General features: G+C 43.6%; 1 protein-coding gene and 1 long non-coding RNA gene across 2 annotated transcripts in view; one reads left to right on the top strand and one right to left on the bottom strand.

The window, feature by feature from the left end:
• SLIT3 (slit guidance ligand 3) overlaps positions 1 to 24498 on the bottom strand; it is a 591462-nt gene that overhangs the window by 318540 nt on the left and 248424 nt on the right. The gene's annotated exons all lie outside the window — the stretch shown is intronic.
• On the top strand, positions 292 to 23559 carry LOC144312655 (uncharacterized). Its single transcript, XR_013378185.1, has 2 exons — positions 292 to 734; positions 23260 to 23559. It is a non-coding gene; the product is annotated as an uncharacterized LOC144312655 (long non-coding RNA).

The following is a 24498-nucleotide window of genomic DNA, read 5'->3' as shown; positions in this document are numbered from 1 at the left end:
TCATCTATGAAACAACTAACTACTGAGTGAATCCTGGAAAGTTGCTCCATCACAGATCATTAGAAATCATTTCAGAAAACACCTTTAGGAAGGTAGGTCACCTCTTTCCATTTGTCTTACTCTGGCAGGGCTGGTGCCTAAGCAAACAGGCAGTAAAGCACAGTTGTGAAGAATTCAGAGAATACAGACTCTTAAGTCAGGCCTGAGGTAAGTCCTGGCCATTGCATACAACTTGGATGACCCTGAACAAGTTACCTGACTTCTGTGAGTCTTACTTTCTGCATCTATAAAATGGGACTGGTACCATGACATCTGGTGATGGTTAAGGAAAATAATGCATGTCTCCAGTCTACTCCAGTGTCTAGCACATAGCAGGTGCCACAAATGTGAGCTATCAATAGGGGGTCTTTTGCAGACACTGCCAATCTTTCTCCTGCTTTGCTCCATCTTGTGTTTAACAAAATTTTTGCTGGCTACATGGGAACTGAGGAGAGGAAAAGCCATGTTTGTGCTTCTGGACTCACAGTTGTCCCATCCTTCTGTGATGTCATAATTTGAGCTGCAGCCCACAAATCTGAGTGCTAACAACCCTGCAACCAGTCCCCACCTCCCACATGCTTTTCATCACCCACTCACATACAACATCTGGGGCCTCTGCTTCCAACCTACCATCTCCTGAGCCACCACCGAGGTTCCATGTCCAACATTACACAGGGAGCTGATATCTGCAGGAGGTAAGCATACCAGGGATCCTCTAGGATCCAAGGCAGGAAACCCTCTTCCAGGGGAAGCTGAAATTTTGCAAAATGAGATATAGGCAGGGGCATCACTTTGGTTTCATGATTAAAATGGAAACTCAATTCCTCTGCTCTTGGGGGACCTGACCACAGGTTTCATTTTTCAAAGGACCTGGATGCTTATTATGGGCCAACTCATCCCCAAGATTGGGTTACTCTGCTTTTAGCAGTTGCTTGACCTCTCCCAATCCTATTCTGAAGTGAGGACCCACATGGAATTAAACTCATGCTATACAGGCAGTCCAGGGCAGCCAGGGCCTGAGGCAGTTCCTTGGGTGAAAATGTTTTTTAAGCAAGCCTAGTTCCTTCTACTCATTCAGGTTTCTGCCCAGGTGTCCATCCCTCAGAGAGTCCTTTGCAGACCTCTACATATAAAGTACCATGCATGCCTCCTGTCTCCTCTGCACATCTGCCTTTTCTATGATCTCCTGTAACGTATCTCAAAGCCTCTCATGTATATATTTGCTTATTTGTGCTTGCCTGCCACCCCTAGACTGTCAGATCCCTGTGAAGAGAAGTTCTACCTATCTTTTTCATTCTATGGGCCATGCATTTGTTAGTTTTTGCATTGAGGAGATGAAGGAAAATAGTAAAAGACTTTTACAAAAAAATCTAGAGTCCTGCTTACACTGGGGCTTGGAGTAGAGAATGCTCTGCTCAGAAAGGAAGGAAGGAAGAATAGCTATGCTTTTTTTTTTTTTTTTTTTTTTTTTTTTTTACTTTTGATGTCCAAAAGCTTTATGACATACACGTGGCCTGGGCCTTGACATCGTACACAAGGCCTGAACAGCACAAGGTCATTTTATCTGGAAGTGTCGCTGGCCATTATACATCATGTGTATCCTTTCTCCTGCATACGCTCTTTCACAGTATCTAGTGAATTTGCTGAACCCAAATTACTGAAGGCCTGGATATCTAAGTCCATGGAGTGGTAAGTCAGTATAAATTTGATGAGAACCAAGAAAACTCAAGCACTAGTCGGGGAGAGAGGCTGGTGAGATGGAGGGAAGAGAAAGAACAGCAACAGTTAGGGGTAATCTTTGACTTAAGTCTAAAACAGATGAACAAAAGAGAACAGATCAAGACTCAGGTCTAGCTAGCTTCCCTTGCCTAGCCATGAATGCTTTCCTTTCTCCTTTGAGCAGGGCAACAGTGTTCTCTATACACAGGCCTGCAGGGAAGGAGGGAAGCGGGGCAGAGAAGGGGTAGCTGTGTTTGCAGGAGGTTTAGGCAGCAACCTCAGAAGGCTGTCATGATGTTGTAGGCTATGAAACAATACTTCCAAATGGGCAAAAAGCAAAACCTGGTTATTGAGAAGGGTTATACATTCACACAAAAACAAACTGCAAACCAAATAACCAAATGAAAACAAAGCAACACCCTCAACAAGTAGATATATTTAGCCCAGAGTGGAGTTTCTGTATATTACATAAGAACAAAATAGCAGTAGTTCTGGCAACCCCCCCATCATGGCAACTAGGCAGCTGTTCTTATGCTCAGGATGAAATGTTCCTGCGAGGGCAGGTTTAGGGCATGTTTCCTGGTGACCCTGAGTCCAGTGGGAGAGCTCCTGCAGGTGTGCATTTAATGGCTGTGGGGACATCTGCAAAGGGATGCTGGAATTCAAAGTTTCAGGAGCCAGCAAGCAGTGGGGTTCCAGAAGCCAGAGTGTGGCCATATACATGCAGGCACATACATGTGGACAGGAAGGAAGCATTTCTGCTAGGATTATTCAAAAGTGATACATAATCAGTAGCTGTGTGACTTTGTGTAATAACCAGTCTAGACTATTCTAACTTCATTGATAAAATTAAGACATTAGAATAGGTATTCCCTAAGGGTCTTCCAGTTTAAAAATTCTATATTTTATGTAAACTTTACTTTCTCTCTATGCTCTTTTGATTTTCTCTCCCTTGCTCTTCCTGTCTCATCTTTCACCTTCTTTCCTTCCTCTTGGCCAAGTCCTCTTCATCTGCCTCACAGGGCCCAGTGACCTCCAGTAGCTGACCAGGAAAGCCAGCAAAACAGGCAACTGTTTTCACAAGGTTTGGAGTAGCTGATGTCCCACAATTATGATTCTACCATCTAGCTCCTAGGCTTTAAGATGAATCTCCCAGTCTCTTGTTGAGCATTAAATAAGACACACCAGCCAGTCAGCAAAACAGAGTCTCCTGATTGAGTCCTGGCAGTAGAGAACAGTAAATATAGCCACTGCAGCAAGAAGTTTAGTCAAGTACAGAAACAGGTGCACAAAAATTGCAACATTTCTGCTGCAGAAATCAAGACAAAGCTAATGGGGGAAATCTAGCCACTAAGGTATCATGCTGATTAGGGACAAGTGAATTTTAGGGATCCAGAAAGCCTTCCTAGGAGATGGCATGATACTGTGTAAGCTTAGCAAGACACAGCATCATCATTCTTCATTAAGTGCATCTATTCCTCTAAATTGAGAAATCACTTCATGTGGGACAGACCCATTCATTAAGCATATATAATGCATACAGTTATCATTTGCTGAGCACTGTACGCTATGAACCACACTAAAGCTCCTCATGTCCACCTTATTCAGTCCTCACAATAACACAGGAGATTGATGTTATTAGCACAGTGTTCAGAGCACATCGCTAGTCCCACAGATTCTACCCTTCTCTGCACCTCAATTTTTTTCATCTGTGAAATGGGACAAATAACAGCATATACCTTACAGGATTGATGTCATTTTTCAATTAAAAATTATATAAAGCACTTAACACAATTAAGAATGTAGTAAATGCTCCATAAAAGTTATTTATTATTGGTGGCATCATTTTTTACACCTATGGTTACTAGTGTCTGGAGAGCCAAGTAGCTCTCTGAGGTCACATGGCTCGTATGTGGTTTGAACACAACTTGGTCTGTGACCACACTCTGTTGTCCCTTGTGATGTAAACCATTGTTGCTTGATGGCAATTTCTTTCAATTTTCCAGTAAACTTGGCACCTGCTGTGGACTTGTCCTGCAATCTACCTTGAACAGTCATTGTGGATCTGCAATTCTATTAATCTTACCTTAGACAAGTCATGCAAATGTGTGGCATACACAGTAGGCCTTAGTGTTAGAGATGCCTATGGTCTTTACTTTGAGGGAAGTAGATAAGGTTGCTTCATCATCATCTATGATTCCTTTTTGCTCACCTCTATTTCTGGGTGCTTCTGGGACATTTCCTTCTCTTTCTTAATGACCCAGCTCACACCAGGCCCTTGGGAGTGCGCAACACAGAAAAGTCAAGGATGGGCCAAGAAGAGCTATGGCATGGAATGGGGTTGGAAAGGCACAGACCCGGCAATGCGCCGGAGGCTCTCACCAAAAGAAGCTTTTAAGGAAAGGAAAGCAGCCACCTTGGGGGACATTCATAACACTTATGCCAACCCTTGCTTGAAGCAGGGCTGGGAAGGGCAGGCCAAATTGCACACCATCTGCAGCCAGCTCCTCAAAGTCAGCTTAATGCTTCCCATGAGCCTCCATACAGCAATGAGGCCAAATTTCCCATAGAAATGGCTGACCTCAGAGGTGTGTGCCACAGTGGTAACTAGGAAGGGTGGCACAATGGCATGGATAATCAGTCCTAGGAGGGAGTTCTAGAGGAAGTTTGTCTATAAGGAAAAGAAGAAAGAGACTAAGAGAAAGAAAAGCCTCAGGAATGCTTTAGTGTCTTGAAGCAGCTCTGAGGTTTTATTTGGTTTATTTGCTTATATGGGGGAGAAGTCAGAGAAGTAATCTGGAGCCAATGAGGATCAAAGGAAGGAAAAGGGGCTTAAGCTGGAAAAAAAGTTCCAGTTGGACTAAACAAAGCCCTTTTTGAATACAAGGCTGATAACACTGCTGGGTTTTCCTGCTGAGTGAGGTTATGTTCTACCTGTAAAGCTTCAAAAAGCAATTCTAAAAAAGATCCCCTCCCTCTCCACCCAATCCTGTTGCCCACTTATACCATGTGTTTCGGAATTACCAGCATCATTTATACCATCTGTATTAGAATGACCTAGAAAGCTTATATAAATGCAAGTTCTCAGGTCTCACCTCAGACACTGCTGAGTCAGGATCAGAAGTTTGCAAGCTCCCCAGGTGATTCCTATCTACACGGAAATCAATGAGCAGTCCCCTGTCTGCATGAGGGGCATGAACCAAGGCAAGGTGCCTTCCACCTTGAATTTTCTCAGTGTATGCATTTTATCAAATTCATCAGAGGGCCGCTGCAAAGGACACTGAAATAAAATTAAAAGCTGCATTTTCGGGATCCCTGGGTGGCGCAGCGGTTTGGCACCTGCCTTTGGCCCAGGGCGCGATCCTGGAGACCCGGGATCGAATCCCACATCGGGCTCCTGGTGCATGGAGCCTGCTTCTCCCTCTGCCTGTGTCTCTGCGCCTCTCTCTCTCTCTGTGGCTATCATAAATAAATAAAAATTTAAAAAAAAAAAAAGCTGCATTTTCCAGGGAGATGGGCTGCTCAGTGCTAGAGCACTACCCTGATCGCAGGGCACAGCCAAGCTGCTGAACTGAAGAAAGGGGTTTGCTCAGGCAACCTGTGTAGACAGCCAGACAGCTGAGAGGGGGCTGCTGGGCCTCATTCTGGAGGGCTGGGGGTGGGGAGAGACTTCACTTGAGGAGGGCACATTCCTATGCCCAGAAATAGATCTGAGTGCAGCACAGCCACCTCTACTAGAGAAAGAAATCTTCAGAGTGATTTCTCTTTCTCCTCCTCTTATCTCTGAGTTGGGTGCTCAACTGTGGAAACACTTATTGATTTGTTTTTCCCTCATCGGTGCTTTGCCAGTCATCCTACCAAGGGACTGAATGCGTCTGCACCCATGCTAAGGTGGGTGACTGCTAGTCCTAGAGAAAGGAGAGGGTTCCGAGGCAGTTTTTTTGGCCTGCACAGTTTTTGGTTTGTTTGTTTTTAACTTGTCTGGGTTTTTTTGAGGTATAATTAACATGCAGTGTTACAGAAGGCAGTTTTCTTTTTCCTTCTACTGCAACTACATCTTTGGAACATGAACACATGGGTTGGCATAATGGACTCCCTTCCTTGGGCACTCCTGCCCTGACTTTCTCAAGGTCACCCCCAGCATTTTTTTTGCCTCTCTCTCCTGGGGTGCCCATTAGCACCCAGCACTGACGCCTAGCGGCTGCTGATTCTCCCAGGCTGATTTGCCTCCTCCCACTCTGGGTTGCTGGGTGAGAGGAGCAGAAGTGGTGGCCAGGGCTGTTTCACAGAACTCTGAGTTGCATGTGGAGAGGGGAAGGCAAGGGACACAGTGTTAGGAACCAAAATCATCCAACTGTGTCAACTTGTTCCCTATGATTGTGACACTGTCACTAATGCAGATCATCAGATCTGGGAGTTGCCATTTTTCAGAGGAGGGAAGCAAGTGGTGGAATGCCTGAAAGAAACAAAACTGCCTGCCAGTCACAGCTTCCTTGCAAGTCTTGATTCTATTTCTTGTTTCACAACCAATTGTGGATTGCGCAATATGCAATTTGTTACTAATTAGAGTCCCAAGCTAATTCAGTTAAAAAAAAATAAATTAGAAAGATCTATAGGATCACTTCTGTTCCCATACATTCTGATAGCTTCCTTGAAAGCAAAAGAAAATTTGGTTTACCCAGGTTAGTGAATTTGTCTGTACCTTGCATCTTATTTCCTGTGTACTCAGAAGACACATTATAACTGTTACATCCACAAGCATCACAGAAACTAACAGCTTTGTCGTATTTAGCAAATTGTGATCACCCATCACCTCTACCATTTGCTTAGAGGCAGCAGGGTAACATGCCAAAATGCAGATTCCTGGGCCCTCTCCCAAAATACTGAGGGTGGAATTCTGAAATCTACATTTTTAATGGACGTTCTCTTCATAGCTATTATGGCTTTCCTTCGAAGCACAGCCGAAAACATTTCCTCTTTTATAAAGAACTAATTAAGTAAGTCCTTTGACAGCTTCTATATCCTCTTAATCCATTTTCTTTTTCTGCCTCCAGCACCCAGGGAAAATGCACATACTTTTTCTCAGTTCTTTGCAAATAATCTAAAATGTTCCTGTTCTGTGTGTTCCCTGGTCTAGAAAAGAGATTGGCAAACTACAATCCTTAGGCTAAATCTGGCTTGCTGCCTGTTTGTGTAATAAAGTTTTATTGGAATGCAGTCATGTCATTTTGTTCACATATTGTCTACGGCTACTTTTATATTGCAAGGCACAAGTGAGTATTTGCAACAGAGACCATATGGCCTGTGAAGCTGAAAATACTTCCTATTTGACTTTTTGCATAATAAGTTTGCCAAGGGGTGCCTGAGTGGCTCAGTTGGTTAAGTGTCTGCCTTTGGCTCAGGTCATGATCCCAGGGTCCTGGGATGGAGCCCCATGGCTGTCAGGTTCCCTGCTTGGTGGGGAGTCTGCTTCTCCCTCTCCCTTTGCTCCTCCCCTTGCTAGTGCATGCATGCACCTGCTGCCTCTCTCTCTCTCTCAAATAAATAAAAAAATCTTAAAAAAAATTGGGTCATTATACATTATGTTAAATTCATTTCTTATAGCAGCCCGATTTAATTTAAATACAGAGTTTCCTCCCTAGGTAAAAGTTAGAGAGATGGGCACCTGGGTGGCTCAGTCAGTTAAGCATCTACCTTCGGCTCAGGTCATGATCCCAGGGTCCTGCGATTGAGCCCTGTGTCAGGATTCCTGCTCAGTGGGGAGCCTGCTTTTCCCTCTCCCTCTGCCCCTCCCCTTGTTTGTCCTCTCTGTTTTTTCTCTCTCAAATAAATAAAATCTTTAAAAAATATGTCTTTAAGAGTTAAGAAGTGAGGTCCTTAGCATCTTTAAAAGCAGGATGGGAAATGAGGGGTTGCTACTTGTTTACAGGGAAAGAGAAGGGTGGAGGAGAATCAGGGCAGTGGTTGCAGGAACTGTTTTTCCTGAGGTTTCTACTCACATCCTGCAATGCTAGCATAATGAGTTTATTCCTCCTATTGATGACTGGTAGATGCCCTGCCACATACACTGCTAGAAGAGGAGATTTGCCCATTTCCCCATGGAATAATTATTTCCTGGGGAGATGGAACAGTCTAGCATCAAGGTTAGAATCCTATAGAACACCATGAAGTATAATAGGGGAAAGAGTTCTGATAAGGTGTGGCAGACTTGGCTCTCAGATCTTTCTTGCAAAAAATTAGCTATGTAGGGTATCCCTGGGTGGCTCAGTGGTTTGGCTCCTGTCTTTGGCCTAGGGCATGATCCTGAGGTCCCAGGATCAAGTCCTGTGTCAGGATCCCTGCATGGAGCCTGCTTCTCACTCTGCCTGTGCCTGTCTCTCTCTCTGTCTTTTAGGAATAATAATTTTAAAAAAAATTAGCTATGTACCTTAAGGCAAGTCACCAGCCCTTTGAAGACACAACTTCCTCATCAAAACAAGTTTACATATTTGAAATGTCAGAACCAGACTGAGTTTTAGATATAACTAGCTTAGTGGTTCCCAAATTAAGTTCCAGGAAGCTCTGTGATCCTTCAGTATCCTGACTCAGTATCTTCTGTAATGTTTAAGGGATGGGCAATGGACACATTCTGGCCTTCTCACTGATTGAATCAGCACAGCCTGATTTTTCATTTATTTATAGTGGGATAGTATTTTGAAGTGATAACTGATATGTTCCATGTCACACATACACTTTCTTGTATTTAGCCTACCTTTGCCTTAGGGATAGATTGTTCTATACAATATAGAGTACAAAGACATTAACTCTTGGTTTTTAAGTTTGAAAAATCTAGACCAGATGCTATCTGAATTTATGTCAATTAAAATTAAACAATCAGTTCATTGGTCATACCAGTCACATGTAGTTGTGGCTACTATAATAATGAACATGTCTATCACAGAAAATTCTGTTAGACAGTGCTGATATAAGCCCTAAGTGTACTTGGGGTATACTGGAATAGTCAGAATTAGTAATCTTCCTCCTCCAAAGATTTTTCCTGCAGGGGGAAAATATTTAAATGGATCATGAAAGGAGTTGAGACACAGATGGGCATAGGGTAGAGACTCCTTTCTTAACCTCTTTCTGCCAAGTACCCAGACTGGACATGGGTGGGATGAAGGAAAATGATAAAAGCTGAGGTCTGAGGAGACATACTTTGCCAGGTGGAGCTAAGTGAGGTGGCAAGGCCTTTCAGAACTCCCTTTGTTCTGTCCTGGTGCAGGAGCTCTGGAGAAGAATGGATTCATGGTGGCAATTAGCAGCCTTACAGGAAAGACAGTCTTCGAGAGTTTCCCAGAGCCTCTGAGAGGCAAGAAAGCAGAAGGCTAATTTTCTGTGCTGGGCAGAATTGCAGGGAAGAAGAGGGTTGGATAAAAAGAGGTGGTTGTCTTATGTCAAGGTAGACAGACTTAAGTGCCATGAACTGACGCTCATCACCTCCTTCTGTATGTGGGCACCATTTAAATACTCTGGAGCTTGGACACAGCCCTGGGAAAGGGAGCACAGGGATGCAGAAGTGCCTAAGATTTAGTTTTTGTGGAAAGTGGAGAAATTTTTACATATACTGATGTTTGCAGACTGAGTTTATATCCACTATGTATTTCTTATGTTTGCCGTTTACAAAAACAATCCTGCTGCTGAAAATAATGAAAGGTTGTATGTGAGCCAGAGACCAGTATTTCTTGCATCTAAGGTAGCCAATTGGACAAAATGTACTTGGGGGTCACAGGTAGGAAGTAGTTTCAGACCCCTCACTGTTTTTATTTATTTTTAAAAATTATTTATTTATTCATTCATTCATTCATTCATTCATTCATTGTGTGTGTGTGTGTGTGTGTGTGTGAGAGAGAGAGAGAGAGAGAGAGGTAGAAACACACAGGCAGAGGGAGAAGCAGGCTCCATGCTGGGAGCCCGACGCAGGACTTGATCCTGGGACTCCAGGATCGCGCCCTGGGCCAAAGGCAGGCGCCAAACAGCTGAGCAACCCAGGGATCCCCCCCTTCACTGTTTTTAGATGAAACATAGGTTGTGTAAGGGTGAGAGAATTTTCTGGCACTTGCCCTAACTCCCCTCCAGAGGAGAACGAAAGAGGCAGGACAAGTAAACAATAGAATAAGTGCTCTATGCTTAAACATAGGAGCACACCAAGAGGGAACACACCCTACTCAAGCTTAAAGCCCTGCTTTGCTCCACAAGAAAATGAGCAAAAGGTGAACGGGTAATAAGCAAAAATGCATCACCTTAGTGAGAGCACTGTAGCATTTGTACTTCTAGTGATGCCTACTCTAAAATAATGTTCTCTGCCTATAGGAAGGTGCCTAAGGAAATGGAAGCTCTGACTTCCATTACCTGAATGCACTCTCTGTGTGTTCCTGAACATTTCTTAATTAAGTTATTTACTGTCATACCAGCCACATTTTTATCATTCTGGATGCCCATTTTTGGTGAGGAGCTGCACAAATGTCCAGATGCACACAGGCATGTGTAACGTAAGCACACCGAAGAAGGTCCTGAGAACTGGGGCTTTGGTGAGTTCTTCCATGAGGTCCACATGCTGGTATTCAAAGCAGTGAATACCTCTGCAAAGATGGCCTTGAGGTTTCATTTACTCCATTAGAATAAAAAATGGTTTGTTCTTTGTAAAAGAAAAAAAAAAGGTTGTGTAATTTTAGGGCTCTATTAAAGATGGGGGAATGCAATGTTCATTTTAAAAAGAATGACTATAAGACTAAAAATTTTCACAGGCCCTTATGTTCTTTAGACCTTTATGCCTTTATGCTCTAGACCTCTGGGTTGGAGGCTGGTGGCTTTGATAGGAAGATATGGTAAATTTTCCCCCAAGGGCTTCTAGGAATCCAGGGGACTTCTAAGATCATTGGAGATTCTCTCTCTTTTTCTCTCTCCCTCTCTCTCTCTTCTCCTTCTCCTCCTCCTCTTCCTCATTCCTGTCTTCTATATTCTTGCCTTCCCACTCCTAGCTACCTTCTCTCATGATTGGTCTTCTATAATCTTCACCCTGCCTCCTGTGCCCTAAACTCTTAGGCTTCCCCACCATACTAAAAGCCACGTCTGCAAGGTGCTAATAGGGATTGTAAAGCTTGGGCGCATGCATCAGTGTGTGAGTAAGGGAGCCAGAGGTTCGGTTTTCTGCCCATGTTGCACTCACCTCTTCAGACAGAGGGGAGCAGGTATCCTAAGGGCAGGTGCATTCAGAAGGGAATGAAAGACGAAATGCAGGGAAAGGGAAAGAACTATTTCTTCTCCTCAATGGAAACATTTCTATCCTGAGGGTAGAGAATTGGATTCTCCCAGATGGTCACATTGGGTGCATCTCGAGCTATCGGCCTGGTGCATGCTATTTTATTTATTCTCAAAGCCAGCTTTGAGGCAGGCATAATTATTCTCCTTTTATGAGTAACTCATGGGAGGATCAGAAAGGTGAAGAATATGACCTGTGAGCCAGCTGGCAAGCCTCTGAGCCAGTAACTTCTGCCCCAAGAGCTAGGTCCTGATGAGAATGCAGCACTGAGGTCTAGTACCTGTGAGACTCCAGGATGGCCAGTCCACCCGAGGAGGAAGAGACGTGTTCAGAAGGGATTGTGGCAACAGCTTAGGCTTGTTGTGTCTTATCTCGTGAGCAGCAGTGCTGGGATTCAGTTGAGATTCTAGAGCTTGAGTCCCCTTCTAAAAAACTACCTGCCCCCAATGTGAGCTGCGGGCAGACACACATTCTCTAATCTCAGGAGGCAAACTTTCCCAGCAGGGAAAGCTGTTGGTCACAAACCTCTCCCTGGGCAGTGGGAGTGGACGTACTTTTCATGCCAGAAGTTGCCAGAAGGGCTGTGAGACTTTAAGGTTGACTAAGCCATAATCCTACTCTAGATCGTGCTGCTGCTTCAGTTTCCAGAGCAACAGCACGGAATTGGGAGAACATACGTGTTATCAGATTTGGACAGGGAGGCGAGCAGCAGTGTTTGTCACTGGGAACGGAGTGTGACACAAACAGCCTGGGCTCCGTGCCTTGCCCAAGCTGTCACACGCACCCCATCCTCCAGAAGCAAACTGATAGCAGCCCAGAATAAACCACCCCCTGCTTGTCTTTAAAGAAGAGTAGCAGAGGAATGGGGTCTAGTGGGGGGGGGGGAGGGAGGAGACAAAATGAAAAGAAGACACAAACCCAAGACACAGGTGCAATTTCACGCAGGTCCTACCTAGGCATATAAAATTCTCACAAGGTCAAGGGGCTGGAGGCCAACTGTGACTCCTAGAGTCTCCAGACACACCCGAATCTCACCAAAGTAGAAGGCAACCGGGACAATGAAATTACTTCTCATTAGGACATGGCTCTTCATTAATGGGGCTGGTGCTTTTTCAGAGAAGAGGTCTGAATGGAAGTGTGAGTCAGGGTAAAAAGTGTTGGAAGTTTCAGAATGCAATACATCCCCCTTTGCTGGCCCCAAATCAGAGAAGGGTGTTAAGAAGGGACTTCTCTGGATACAGTTCTAAAATCAGTCAGAGAGTTAAGAGGATTTTAAAAAATTATCTTGGATCCATCTGGAATCTTAACGAAACTATCACTCAAAGAAGAACAGGAGTGGATTCAGATAGTTCCAGCCCAGTAACAGAAGTAGCAACTTGGGTTGCTACATGCCTGGATCATTCTGGAAGGTCAAAGTTACTGCATGTCTCCTCCAGCACCTCTGCCCTGTGGTAGATTCTGTAGATATGATGTGCAAGAGACCAAACCAAGTGGGTCCAGAGAAAAGTAGAGACTTCAATTTCCCTAGAACAGATGGTTAAATTCTTCACTCATTTTTTTAAAGATTATTTATTTACTTATGAGAGAGAGGGGGGTGGGGGAGGGAGAGAGAGAGAGAGAGAATGAGCACAAACAGGGGGAGCTGGAGAGGGAGAAGCAGGCTCCTCGCTGAGCAGAGAGCCCTATGCAGGGCTTGATCCCAGAACCCTGGGATCATGACCTGAACCAAAGGCAGATGCTTAACCAACTGAGCCACCCAGGTGTCCTCTTTATTCTTTTCTTGTCTTTGATTTTGTTTTCTCATGAGTTCCTTCTGCAGGAGGCACTGTGAGGAATCCAGGAATCTCATCCCTACCTGGTAGAGCTCAGGCAGGTAGAAACCTGGACTTCTCTGTGGCAAAGAACCCAAGGGATGGCTGAGACCAACTTTCTTCTTGATAGAGAGGGGAAGCACACAGCTCTGGGGGCCTCCTAGTCATGGTATGCAAATAATTCAACAAATGGTTTAACAGCAATGTTGTCAGAGAAAGAATTTCCAATTCTATCACCATGGTGACAGCTCATCAAAAAAAATCTAAATCTAAAAATTGCCTTCTTTTGGCTGATGAAAAATAATAAATAGGGCTTCTGGGGCTTGTATTTGTATTAGCTCTCATGGCCAGCCCCAATGCTCTCTCAGCTCCACCGTCATACCTGGCTGGGTCCTCACACAGCTACAGTTACCTGTGATTCCCCTCTATGCACTTCAGCCCAGGAACTTAAACCAGGAGGGGTTCATTCCCCAAACTCTCAAATCCTCAGCCTCCCTCCTTTTCCCATGCCCTTGCCAGTATTTGTTAACCCTTGACTCCAGATTTACCAGCTGTCCATAGCAATTTCACAGTCGGGACATTTCTGGAAATGGCTACGAGCCCCAGGTGTGGTGACCCCAGGGATGGCGTGCTCACAGGAGAAGAGTCTAGAATGTCCTGAGGGAATGAGGCAGAAATGGGCACTTGTGACTTCCTTCTGTTTTAAGAGCAATGCCACAGCCCGATTTTTATATTAAAAACTGGATTGTGTAAGTCTCCAAGGGATCCTGAAACAGACATCATATATATTTTGCCATTTCTAGAACTGCAATCCAAGCAACTGCTGAGGGAGTGAAGTTTTCAAGAAGTGGGGCCAAGAGCAGGGACTGAAATATAGGAGCAGCAAGTTGTTACAGGCGCGTTTGCTGCATCTCGTAGGGACAGGCATATACCAGGAGCACACAGTCCATCAACTGCAGATTAGTGGATCCTGACAGGGTCACACAGTGGAACACAGCAAGATTATGACGCAAATATGACTGAAGATCTATGGTTGCCTACAATAGGCTGTTAGTGGAAAATCAGACTACAAAACAACATAAATAGTGTAATCGTATTTAAGCTATATCTTTATGTGCATACATACATAAAAAGTAGAAGACTATGTACCAAAATGTTAATGACTGTTACCTCTGGTGGTTTCTTCTTTTTATCTTTATAGAATTTTGGTGCCTAAAGCAATACTTTATGCGGTGAGTTTGTATTAATATTATAATCAGAAAAAAGATCCCAAAACCCTAAAGGGAACGTTAAGAGGGACTTTTCAAGAAGAAAAGAGAAAAGAGAGGGATCAGGTCCCTACTCTACCAGACACCGTGGTGGGAGGCAAAATTAAAGGACCACATGGTCTGTGCTCTCAAAGGGTTTGAAGTCTAAACGAGGGGATACATGAGTTAATCACTAGGTCCTAGAACTTTAGGAGTAAGTGAGCTAAACATTCAATGATCGTGGATCATATTCACACAAGTAGACAGTTTGGTGGTGAAGAGGGAGAGATCGTCTAGATTCCTATCCCAGATGTCTGTGCCATTGATCAAGTTGCTTATCTGCCCAGAGGCCTGGTTTCCCCATATGAAAGTGGGGTTAGTAACAGCAGAGGATCCACCTCAGAGGATTGCTGTGAGGTTTCAGTGAGGTAAAGACAGAACACTGAGCCTTTAGGGGGACATGCCAGCTGTTACTATGACTTCATTACCAGTCTCACCAAGCGTTCTGGGAAAGCAGATGTGGGCACAGCATAGATATGGGAAGGCCCTTTGGCGTAACCTCTCCTGATGCCAACGGTCATCTACCTTTTGAAAACGACCCTTCCTTTAGCTTGAGTGTTTAAAGAAGTTTTAAGTTAAACGGCACTCATTTTCCCAGGAACATGGGAAGCCTGGCCCATGCCTCCATGGCACAGTGCAGTATTTATCATAGTGCCTAATGGGTGGGTGACCTAATCTGTTGATGAAGCCAATCACTGGCTCCCCCCACCTCGAGTAAATGACTTGCTCCCCTCCAATCAAGAGGCACCTTTAATCTGATTCCTTTTCTCCACCATGACCCACATGTCATTTCATTCCTTCTTTCCCCTCCTGCAAGTAATCAGCCTGGTCCAATTTGCTTATATAAACAGGAGGCCTAGGTGGGGGGACGTCACTTGGCCATGGCAGTTCTGCTTTTTATACATCCCCCCGCCTTGTTTCCTGAGACCTTTCAATAGAGCCAGACTTGGAGGAGAGTTATATTAAACAGTTTGACTCCAAACCTAAACAGCCCCTGAAGCATTAGCGGTTCAAAGATCTCCTGGTGCATTTATGAAAAGCCATTGATCTGGGAAGAGGTGTTAGCGGACTTGAAATGCACTAAGAAAACTCCTTTGCTGGCAGGAGGCAGAGTGGTTTTCATTAAGGATCTGCCCTTTATCTTGTCACATCACTGACCTGCCCAAGCCGAGATGGGTATTTCCCCTTGCCTTGAGAGGAGGCTGCCTCTGGTTAGAAGCTGTGATAAGAAAGCATTCATTTTTAAGACAGACACAAAAGACAGAAGTGACTTGCTTTTCTGTGTCTGAACCCCACATCTCCTTTAAATTCTAACCTTTGTGATCACCTTTGATGCATAAAAGCCTTGAGAATACCATGGGTCATTTCCTCAATGTTTGGTTCTCAGGATTTGGAAAAAAAATTTGCAAATCCTGGGACATTAGAGCTTCAGGAATTTGCAATATCACCTAGAACAGGGTCCCTTCCTTAATCCAGAGGACCATGTACCAGCTTCAGAACAGTGTAGATTGCCTTAAATCTCCCTTCTGCTGCTTACTACCAGGGGGCCTGAGATACATTCCTTACAGTCTCTGCCATGATTTTATCAAGATGAAACTAGATCTGATAACCTCAGAGAGTTGTTGCAAGGATTAAATATGATAATACATGTAAAGTGCCTTGCACAGTGCTTGGCATAAAGTTGATACTTGCTAAATACCAGCTATTATTATTGCTTCTATTACTATACTATTATTTATGCAATTTAAAAAATTTTTTTTAAAGATTTTATTTATTTATTCATGAGAGACATGGAGAAAGAGAGGCAGAGACATAGGCAGAGAGGGAAGCAGGCTCCATGCAGGGAACCTGATGTAGGACTCGATCCCTGGACTCCAGGATCACGCCCTGGGCCGAAGGCAGAGGCTCAACCGCTGAGCCACCCAGGTGTCCCAGCAGTTTAAAAATTGTAAGCAACATTTTGCATGTTACACACATGTGAATTTTCCTGGGAAGAGGTCTATATACTTAATTTTCATTTTCCCCTAAAGGGGAGAACTGCTAATCTAGATTTTCTCCTTTTATTGATGAGTAAAATCATACTCAGAGGTTTAGAGTACTCTTTCCATAGTCACATGGTAAGACAACTATAAGGCCAGAACTAAAATCCAAAGTCTGTTGATCACTGTCTGGTACTTTGCAAAATTCTGGAAGCATTATCAAAAAGTAGCCCAAGCTTTACTCAGTGTTGCACAGAAGAAGTGATCTATAAATACATGTGGAACAGCATTGGACACATATATTGGTGTGGTTAAGGCAGAAGGGATGTTCAGGGGTTGGGAGGTGTGATGCCTGTGGAGTTGCCAAAAAAAACACTTGATTACAATAATTGACAGAAGAGGAGGTATGCAAACCAGAGTGAAGGGGGAATGGGTGTAGTCCCTGGCAAGAACTTGCCCCTCTTCTAGCCTCCTTTGCTTTTCCCATGCATAACAAAGCACAATTATCCTATAAGCTTTATAAAATCCAGGAGGATATGCATATTTGATTTAGGAAATAAATAATTTTGAAGTTCTGATTATTGTACCTCCATTTTCCAGAAGATGCAGCCCTAGGATTTTGAGGTTGGCATTCTTTTTTCTTTGTCCAGGTTCTTTTTTTTTTTTTTTTAAGATTTTATTAATTTATTCATAGAGACAGAGAGAGAGAGAGAGAGAGAGAAACAGAGACACAGGCAGAGGGAGAAGCAGGCTCCATGCAGGGAGCCCAACGGGGGACTCGATCCCGGGTCTCCAGGATCATGCCATGGGCTGCAGGCAGCACTAAACTGCTGTACCACTGGGGCTGCCTTTTGACCAGGTTCTTTAAAATACTTTGGTTTAGGGCAGCCCGGGTGGCGCAGCGGTTTAAGCGATGCCTTCAGCCCAGGGCCTGATCCTGGAGACCCAGGATCGAGTTCCACGTCGGGCTCCTGCATGGAGCCTGCTTCTCCCTCTGCCTGTGTCTTGGCCTCTATCTCTCTCTCTGTCTCATGAATAAATAAAAATCTTAAAAAAAATATTTTGGTTTTCCCAGGTTCAGTGGTTCTTGAAGTGTGTCTTGGGACTGCCACCATCACTGTGATGGGGTAACTTGCTGGAAATGCAAGTTTGGGTGACCTCCTTAGACCCTCTGAATCAGAGTGTCTGGGGTAGGGCCTAGGAACGTGCTTTCAGATGGTATCCAGGTGACTCTGAAGCATGCTGAACTCCGAACCACTTATTTTTAGGCCACTGGTGTGGCAGGAAACCTAGCAAGGAAAGAGAGCTTGGAAACATCTTCCAGAAATCTGAATCCCTGGAATACAATTTTTTTTTTTTTGGTATGAAATAAACTGAAACTAGACTAGTAACCTAGTTCCTCTTGTATTTTGCAAACAAGAGATCTTGGAGGGAAGTGGAAAATAAATTTCAAGGCCTTTCATCTCAGTTACAATGACATGTTCATTTAGCATTGTGTGGGGATGAAGGGAGGGAGGGAAGGAGGGGCAGTGGTTAGGCTTGTAGAGAGAATACACAATTCCAATGGAATCCACTGTAATTTAGGGGCAATTAGTGTCTGCACATTCTCCATCCATGAGGCTCCATTAATCCAGTTAATCCTTATCTTCCAATCAAAAACAAACATCCTTGAGTGTACTTGGGATCCTTTTAACACGTTCTGCCCACCTGGATGCTGTCCTCTGCTTTGTAATCCAGAGCTGTTAGGAGCCACTTCAGCTTCTGGGAAGGGGGGGATAACCCACCATCTTGGCAGGGTCCTACCAGTCCCTTGGAAATAAGCCCTGTCCCAGGCTGCACCCTCGCCTGAAGCACACGTTCTCTGGTGAGACCTGCCCTCTCCCTGTCATTACTCAAGTCCTTCTTGGTACTCCCTTGCTATTCTGGGCAGCCTTCCCTGACAACTTCTTGACTTCCCCTTGCCTAAGTAATGCAAGCACTTGGATAATACTAACACCCTGATTTGCTAAGGCAAACTGCTGTTTCCAGAGGCCTTTCTTATTTGTGTCATGTGATCCTCCAAACTACTGCAGTATGATTGCCTTTCTCTACTTCCCCACCCACTCTCACCTTCTGCAATTTATATACAGGGCCACTGAGGCTCCCAGGGGTGATACAACCTACCAGATTCCCACAGTTAGTAACTGGATGACAAGGTAGGTTCAAACTCAGGTCTCCTCATTCGCAGAGGAAGATCTTCCTGCTACAGAACACTGTCTCTTTCTGACGACCCACCTAAATCCCTTACACTAATGAATAATGCATTTGTTCTTTCACTGTGTTTATGTCTTTGGGACGCCTTTGTATCTATGAAAATCAATGTGTCTTCCTTCATTTAAAAGCCCTTAAGGAGAAGCAATCATATCTGGGTAACTCAGGCTCAAATAATAATGTAAAGTGCTTCTACCTATTCAAAATATTTTCATTTTATCTTATTTTGTCTACAAAACAATTCAATGAGTTAAGTAGGATAAGCAATATTATAGTTATTTTAATGGTAAGGAAAGTATAATTTGGCCAATGAAAGCAACTTCCTGGCTCAGAAAGTACAAAGTGGTATCACTGGGAATAAAATACAGATTTCTAACTTCTGATGCTGTATTTATGTACTAGATGTGTGGTTTTAAGACTGTGTTATGAGAACTTCACGGTTCTTATATGCTGCCTCAGGAACTTCTGGGGGAGTCATGGAAAGGTAAGGCTGGCAGGGCTGTAGGTATCCCACCCTGGGTTTAACTAGAATGTTCCCTCCCTTAAAAAGCAACTTGGAAGCCACCGGTAGGTTGTCATTTCTTGTATGGGGTAGCCAGAATAATAATAGTACTAGTCAGGTATAGACAGTAGCCTCAGGATGGTACAGTTGCAGGTGGCCCTGGTCAGTCTCAAAGTTCTTGTAAACATTTCTGACTTCCTGACTTGCTCTTGGTATAGGAGGTGAAAACTGCACCCTGTCCCCAGAGAGTGCAAGCTACCTCTCAGCCTTTTCCTATTCTGTTCATGAATTCAACAGATATTTGTTAATCAATGACCATGTATTAAGTTCTGTGCTAGAGTCTGGAAGTCAAATGGTAGAAAACCAGTATGGAGGTGACTCCTCTTCTGCCTTCAGATAGCTCCACACCAGTAATTCTAAATAAGAAGAGCTATCAAGAAAAGATCTGTCTGCTGCATGAAAGAGTAATGGGGGTGGTGGGGGTGGCTAGGAAAGGGGCAAGGGGCTCATCCACTCAGGAGGTCAGGTAATTCCAATCCAGGGAGAAAACACTGAAGTAAGGTGTTTCTGGCAAGGTAGAGAGGGAGGCGGAGAGCATTCCTGTTGCATGGAACAGCACTGGCTAGATATAGAGCAACAAGAGTGTGGCCTTTTGAGGGATGTCAAGGAGGTGAGCCAGACCATAGTACCAGGAGATGGGAGATGAGTCAGGAGGTGCAGGGGCTTAGAATTTGTGCAAAGCGAAATGGACAACTGTTGCAGAGATTTAAGTAAGGAGGGTCATGATGGATTGACACGTTTTCAAAGATGATTTTGGCTGTCCAGACCAAAAAAATGTGGGGTTGGTTAGGAGTATAAAGTAAGAGAATTCTGAGCAGTCTCATCAAGGTGGTTTTGTATTTATATGACCTAATTGGCCCAACTATTTTCTAATACTTGAAGTAACACTGAAGGCTTCTGAGTGTGGAGCAAGTTATCAGAAAGGAAATCTATAGCCACACGGTGAAAGGCGCCCTTGAGAGATTTTATAATTTAATGTGGGAGAGAAAGCAGGCAACATGGACAAGACTTTAGAAGCACAAGAGTGGTAAAACATAGAAAGTTCTATGTTAGCTTTAGATGTCAAGGTTCCAGTCCTGTACTACCACATGTTATCTGTGTAACGTGAGACAGGCCATCTACTAACCCCTCAGGCCTCATTTACCCCAGTTGGACAAGGGGCTAATAACCCAACCACAGCAACTTATCAGGGCAACCTGATACATAATGTAAGCGCAAGTGCTTTGTAAATGGTAGGGCATTCTTAAACTACAGGATCCCATTACCATTAACCATGTCAGTATATACAAGGTAATTTTAATTATAGTTCTGAGTAAATATGGAGTAACATTTCTATCTCCAATTGCATCCCAAAAGTAAGTTACTGGACAGCAAGGAGTTCATGTTCTTGGATGTTTAGAAGTTTCACCATATTCCACCATATTTCACCATAAAAATACCTTTATTTTTTCAAATGATAAAAGGTGTAGAATTTATGTCTGCTGTCTATTTGTAGTATTTTTATATAAAGAAGGTGTAGAATTACTCAATTTTATTCTTTAGAATTATCACATATACTCAGAATTATGATTACAATCATATTTGCTTCATATATTTCCCAAACCTTAGTCATTCATGTTTCAGTCATATTTTTAAACCATAAATGTGTGAATGTTAACTTGATATTTTATTTAAATTGAATTTTTATATATTCCCTTCCACTTTTAGTTTTAATGAATTTAAACTTAAAGAATATCACTTTGAACTATGTTTTCCTTATTCACATTACAATAAATGGGATACCGTTAATATACAAATAATCTACACTATCTAACAGGATCTCACGTAACACCAGCAGTAACCACTACACTTGGGAAGTAATAGCTTACACTATATTTCAGGAACATTTTTCCATATCAAAATGACACTGTCTTTCCCTAACCCAGGGGTTCTTAACGTTAGAATCATCTGGGGGAGCTTTTACAACTCTTGATGCCCAGCTGGACTCCAGATCAAGTAAATAAAAATGTCTAGGCATCTGACCCTCAGTATTGTTCCAGGTTCCCTGGAGTGATTCTCCTGTGAACCCAGGCTGAGAACCACTGGCCCAAATTCTTGGGTGCCTTTCTGGACTGCCTGGGTGCCCTAAGACTGGCCAGATATTGAGGATACACTTTGTGGGGAGAATCTGGCACTAGTGGAGTCAATCGCTGTTTTTGTCTCATTCAGAAGGGAACAGCCATCTGGATAAAAACAATAGTGGTGCTATTACTAATAGGCAATATTAACTGAGGGCTAACATTATGTCAGTTACTCCTCCAAGTAATTTATAAGAATTATTTCATTAGTATTTATAGAAATACTATAAAGGGAGGACCATAACAATCTGTTTCTGAGATAAGGCATCTGAAGCCCAGAGAAGTGTAGCGACTGGACCAAGGTCACACAGTAGTAAGTGAAAGAGCTGGAATGGAAGCTCCTTGAGAGCAACCCCAAGTTATCATTCTTTTTTATGGCTTCCTACAGGCTTAGAATCCTGTTATACAGACCAGAGTCTCCCTTCTTTATGCCTTTATATTAGACTTCTTTCCCAATCCCTAATTTTTACAGATGAGTGTATTTTATTGATATGAAAATGAAGAGCTGTAGAGGTTACATTATTTCCCAGGTCATATAACCAACTCTATGTGTGGTCCTGTGAGAGTCCCTTAACTTCTCCTGAACATGCTTTTTCTCATTTGAGTTGCAACAATAAACGCATCTGTTTCATAGCCATTAATGTTGGAAGAAGAAGAGTCGTCCAAAGTGTTGGGTCCCCACCGCTCCTTGCCCTGGAGAAAGCTCCACAGGGAGGGAAGGATGGTTTCCAGCAGCCCAGAAGTCACTTTTCTCCTTTGTAGGATCCAGTTACACCCAACAGACTTCAGTCTGAATAAACAAAACTAGATTAACACACCTAGGGGATCTTTGAGTCTGGTCTCAGATTTTAGCATCCAGCTATAGGGAGGTGAGAGGAACCCGTTGTTTTCTAAAAGAGAGATGAAGAAACCACCCTCCAATTATGCAGCAGATTCTGCTTCACAGTTGAATAAAGGGCATGAAATCGGATGTTTTTCAAGCTCAGAATAAAGCAGTGGAAAATCCACCTCTCTTCTCCCTCCATAAAGAACATCTAACGCATTGAGTTTAATTTCCGAATAGGGCAATGTTCTTTTTAAGGGAAATGTTAAGCAGGGATTAAAGACACGATGGGCTGTGTAACTCTATCTGCAGCCCTTTCATTGTTAATAGTATTTTTTTTGGCGGCGTCTGTGCAGAGATGTGGGAAAAACCAAAGTCTTATGTAAATGAGAATTGACACACTGATAAACCAAGCGCCAGACCTGAGGTCTTAATTACACAGGAGTCTAGATGTCAAAGTGAATGCAGCTTATTGACGTTCAGAGATTTCACTTGGTATTAAGTTGGACGATCTTCCGGGAGCAGAGAGCAAGGCGAAAGTTTCTCATTACTCAGGACCATGTTCACACACGGCAAAGGGCTATGTTCATGCCTGGGCACTTTTCTGGATGGACTACATCCCTGACCTCTGACACCCTCAGCTGCTGGCAATGCCACAAGCAAGGCAAGGTGTTTGCAGGTGTTTCCAGCAGTGGAGTAAATGGCTGCTACCTACCCACAGTTCTTAAATGGAAATGTCTCTAACCGCATCTTCCTCTTCCCTCCCCTCTACACAGCCTACCCTGCCCATTTGGCATCATTCTTGGCCTCAGAAGCACTGTCATGGGCATTATCTCATTTCAACACCTAATACTCCGATGAGCTATATGAAAGCATTAATAGCCACTTTTTAAGGCTGGGAAGCCTGCAAGGTCAATAATTAACAAGCATTTATGCTGCTAAAGATGACACTTGGGGGGCATCTCTAGCTCACACAGGTGTTGCGGGTGGATTGGAGTCTAGTAGGGTTTGTGCCTCCTGGCCCACAGCTCTTTTCATTAGCTTGACACTGTGGCTATTATCCTAGGGGGTACAGGCTGTGTTTTTAAAAGGGGCTTGGGCAGAACCTAACAGTTCTCAGTGGGTGTTAGGGTCTTTGCCTTGAAACAGAAAAATAATACATCCTTTCCTGCCACTCGTACTAATTAAAGTGTCAGAATGAAGCCCCAACACTGATTTGACACATGACATGACGTCCTGTGTAATCTGACGTGTCTTACGCTGACATCAAAGCCCCGTCAGGAAAAATGGAGCGGGATATTTAGTGTGTGCCCCTTGCAGTCTGACATATAACTCCATCCAGTTTCATTCACAGGCCCTCGCTCACCAGGAGATTAACCCGTCAGGCCGCCAAGTGAGAAGGGACAGAGCGACAGGAGGCCCGGGATGCAAGGAAAATCAAAACAAATCCACCTGCTCAGAGAAGACTATGTTGACACCCCACCTCCCTGCAGATCTCTGTGGCAAGTGCTGTCGCAGCCACGGATGTGGCACTGGGTCATTTATGACTGCCTCATGACATTATTTTTCACTGTTGTCTTTGCATTGTTCTTTAATGACTTTGTCTAATGGTCTCTTCTCACCTCAAATAAACCTCTCAGCATCTGCAAAGCAAGGAGTAGCTTTGGTTCATGTCTGTCCTAGCAAACATCACCAGTGATTCCATGAAGGGCAGCTCTTTTTGGTTTTGTTTTAATTTTCAATCTATCATGCACCAGTACCTTTGTAGAATACAGTAAAAATGAAGTATTACAAGAATGAACATGGGTATCGATGTCTTAGCTGTGTCAAACTATGATGTGTCTAAACGTTAACTCTTAGTTTCTGTACTTATCTGCGTGCCATCTTGGTGGGTCATACTCATCTATTACCCAAGGGGCAGTGAAACACACTGAGGGTAAGTGATTCACAGCTATTTAGTAATGAAATGGGATTCGAATGCAGCTCTGACTCCACACAGCCCGTATTCCTACTGCTGCACCATGTGAATTTGGTGGCGTCATTGGTAGCTATGTCTTACAGGATGGATGTGTTTCTACCACCACCTCCAAGAAAAGATGGCTGTAAAATAATCATCAGTGGGCTGACCTAGGTCGGTTTCAAGTGAGAGCAATTCTACTAATGAGCTTCTAAGACATTTAGTCCTGAAGAGAAAAAACACAGAGAAGGGATGATCCCTTCTTGTGCTGGTAACAAGCATCAGGATGTGATGGCTGAGATGTGTCCTACAGCCATCTAAGACTCAATTAGAGAATGGTGTCAGCACACTGGGTGAGACAGAGCACCAAGAGAGCTACTGAGAGGTAGGGCAAGAGCCCTAACATCCTGCATCTAGGGTTATCCCTGACCTGAAGACTTCTATTGTGTGAAATACAGATTTTCCCTGCTATCCAAAAGTAGAGCATTCCTATGAAACCTTTTGTAAGCTGATGTGGCACAAAGTAAAGAAACAGTCACCATTTTGTATAAGCAAAAATCCTCTTTGGGTTTCCTTCAGTTAGCAAAAACAGGTACTAAAGTAGGTCTTTTGTAAAAGTGGTGTGGCATAAAGTGA

This window comes from Canis aureus, chromosome 4 (assembly GCF_053574225.1).
Source record: "Canis aureus isolate CA01 chromosome 4, VMU_Caureus_v.1.0, whole genome shotgun sequence".
NCBI classification, from domain to species: Eukaryota; Metazoa; Chordata; class Mammalia; order Carnivora; family Canidae; genus Canis; species Canis aureus.
Note: the sequence above shows the minus strand (reverse complement) of the source record. Positions and strands in the feature narration are given on the sequence as shown.